The 3,508-nt window shown below is 34.1% G+C and overlaps 1 pseudogene; it reads left to right on the top strand.

The window, feature by feature from the left end:
- Window positions 1-2,125: 2,125 nt before the first annotated feature.
- Window positions 2,126-3,331, top strand: LOC102493948 (zinc finger protein 248 pseudogene; annotated as a pseudogene).
- Window positions 3,332-3,508: the final 177 nt, after the last annotated feature.

The following is a 3,508-nucleotide window of genomic DNA, read 5'->3' as shown; positions in this document are numbered from 1 at the left end:
GTAGGACCTGGGCTCTTCTTTATTGGGAGACTCTTTATTATTGATTTAATCTCATTGTTTGTTATGGGTCTATTCAGACTTTCTATGTCTACTTGGTTCAATAATAGTGATTTATATGTGTCCAGAAATTTACCCATCTCATACAGGTTTTCTTTTTTGTTGGTGTATAATTGCTCACAGTATTCTCTGATGATATTTTGTATTTCTATTATATCCGTTGCCATAATGCCATTTCCTTGCTGATTTGATCTAGCTGGTTCTTTTCTCTGTTCTTCTTGATTAACCGAGCTAGCTAATGGGGTGTCAATTTTGTTTATCTTCTCAAAGAACCAGCATTTTTTTTTTCTGTGTAGTTTTTTGTTCTCTATTTCATTTTTTTCTGCTCGACTCTTTATTATATTATTTCTCCTGGATTTTTGTTGTTGTTTTTCCAGTTCCATGAGTTGTATTGCTAGGTTGTTTATTTGCCACCCTTTACTTTTTTCTTGTGGGTGATGATTGTTATGAACTTCCCTCTTATGACTGCTTTTGCTGTGCCCCATAGATTTTAAACACTCATTTATTTGTTGGTTTCTATGAACCTTTGATTTCAGTCTTAATTTCGTATAGTTGTAAAGTCATTTAGAAGTAGGTTGTTTAGTTTCCATATGTTTGTATATTTCCTAGGATTTTTTCTGTGGTTGATTTCATTTTGATTTCATCATGGTCAGAAAAGATGCTGGGTATAGTTTCTATATTTAATTTCATTTTGATTCCATCATGGTCAGAAAAGATACTGGGTATAGTTTCTGTACATTTGAATTTGTAAAGGCTTGTTTTGTGCCCTATCATGTAGTCAATCTTTGAAAATGTTTCATGCGGGGGTGAGAAAATGTATATTCTGTGGTAGTTAGTTCAAATATTCTGTAGATGTCTGTCAAGTCTATTTCATGTATGATGTCATTTAAATATGGCATCTCTTTATTTTTGTTCACATGATCTGTCCAAAGGAGACAGTAGGGTGTTAAGATTCCCTACAATCATTGTGTTGAAGTCTATTTATCCTTTGGTATCTAGCAGTCTCTCTTTGATGTATTTAGGTGTTCCTGTGTAGGGTGCATAAATATTTACAAGTGTTATATCTTCTTGTTGACCAAGCCTTTTGAATACTATTTAATGTCCTTCTTTGTCTCTTCTTACATCTTTCACCTTAAAGTTTATTTCATCTGATATCAATATTGCAACTCCAGCTCCATTTTTGATTTCCATTTGCATGGAATATCTTTTTTTCAGCCCTTCACTTTCAATCTATGTATGTCTTTATCCATGAGGTGTGTTTCTGGTAAACAGCATATAGATGGCTTCTGTTTTTGTATCCACTCAGCTAGGAGAATATAATCCATTAACATTCAATGTTATTATTTTTATTTACAGACTTATCCCTGTCATTTTGTTAGCCATTTTTTCAGTTGTCTTTTATTCTCTTATTACTGTTTGTCTCTAGTTATCCTGATACAATACTCCCCTCAGTACTTTTTATAGAACTGGTCTAGTATTGGTGAATTCTTTCAGTTGTTGTTTATCTGAGAATATTTTTATTTGTTCTCCCCAATTGAAGGATAATTAAGTTAGATATAGTAGTCTTTTTTTTTTAAGAAGTTTTTGCTATAGGGCACGTGTGCTCGCCAGACAGAGAGACAGAAAGTGAGAAATCACCCCCCAGGGGGGATGGCCACACCACAATCCCTTCTCCTCCATTCTCTTCTTGGGATCTTGGACACGCAGGCACACACACCCGGCGTGAGTTTTAAGCCACCAGGTCTGGGACATGAACCGTGGTCGACTACATGGGAGTCCAGTGACATAGCCATTATGCTAACTGCTGTTCCCAAGCTGGATATAGTATTCTTGATTGAAATTGTTTTTCTTTTAATATTTTGAATACACCTTCCCATTCTTTCCTCACCTGCATTGTTTCAGTTGAGAGGTCTGGCGTTAAGCTAATGGGATACCCTTTTGAAGTAACTTGACATTTCTCTGTTGCCATTTTTAGAACAGTGTCTTTATCACCACTCCCAAAGGGCACAGACCATGGTGGGAGCCATTGCTAGGTCAGGTGTTACAAACTTCCTGGACAAAGTAGCAGATGGCTGAGAGGCTACTGTCAGCAGCATTTGCAGACTTGAGATACCTTCAGCTCCTGCATTTCCTTAGCGGCCATTGTGTTGCATTATGTATTATCTGGTATCTGATGGACCCTACTCAGAAGATTCTGTACGGAGATGTGATCCTTAAAAATTACAGCAACCTTATCTTACTAGGGTATTGCATTACTAAACCAGAGGTGATCTTCAAGACAGAACAAGGAGAAGAGCTCTGTATATTAGACAAGAGATCCCAAAGACAATGCCACCCATAAAGGAAATGGAAAATTGGTGACCGAGTAGAGAATAGCCAGGAGAATCAACATTAACATTTCTGGCAGCTTATATTAACCAATAATGAAGCAGTAAGTGTATAAAATAATCACAGAATAAGAAAGACTTTTGATCTGAGCACAGATACTGCTTTGCCAAGAAGTGTCTCACATAAAATATGTAACTCATGTGAAATGAATTTAAAAAATGTTTCAGGTTTAATTATTAGTAGAAAGAACTATCCAAGAAAGAAGCCAGATGGAGTTAATGTATGAGAGAAATTATTCCTTGATATTAAACATGAGAAAATTACTGTTGGAGAGAAATCGTATAAATATACTCAAAAAAGAAATGTCCTCAGTAATCATCAGGCTCTTAGTCAATTTTTGACTAACCTTTTGAGTATAATGAAAATAGACAAGGCTTCTATGAGGAAGCAGCCTTTTCTTTTTTTTTAAATAGGAAATCTCACATAGGAAACATTCTCTATAAATATAATGAATGTGAAAAGACCTTGATTGAAAATTTAAAGCTCAATGTATCTCAAAGAATCCACTTGGAAATGGAGCCTTATGTACGTAGTATATGAGAGAAGTCCTTTTATATGGATTTAAGATTTGGATATCAAAAAAGTTTTACTGAAGACAATCTTCATGAATATAGCTTACACAAGAAAAATTCCCCAAAAATGTAAGGTGAATGACCAAACTTGGGAGAAGTCAACCTTCTTAAAAATATCACATAGTATATATGGGGCAAAAATCATATGAGTACACCAAAAATGAAAATAATTTTAGGAAGAAATCACATCTTACCCAATTTCAAAGTGGTTACTGAGGAGAAAAAAATCTTCAAATACCTAAGGTGAATGTAGAAAAATTTTCTGGGAGAAGTTAAACCTTACTCAGCATCAAAGAACACACACAGGAGAGAAGCCCTTTGTGTGTGTTTTTTTTTTTAAGTAGTAATTCATTTTTATTTTTATTTTTTAATTTAAAAAAAATAATTTTTTAATTTTTATTTTATTTATTTATTTATTTATTTACATGTCATTTTCTTCCATACATTCAATCACATTATTATTTGTCTTACAAAATAGATATTTCCACAGG

Source organism: Tupaia chinensis, unplaced genomic scaffold (genome assembly GCF_000334495.1).
Source record: "Tupaia chinensis unplaced genomic scaffold, TupChi_1.0 Scaffold144354_1, whole genome shotgun sequence".
In the NCBI taxonomy this organism is placed as follows: Eukaryota; Metazoa; Chordata; class Mammalia; order Scandentia; family Tupaiidae; genus Tupaia; species Tupaia belangeri.
This window is presented reverse-complemented; position numbering and strand designations above follow the sequence as displayed.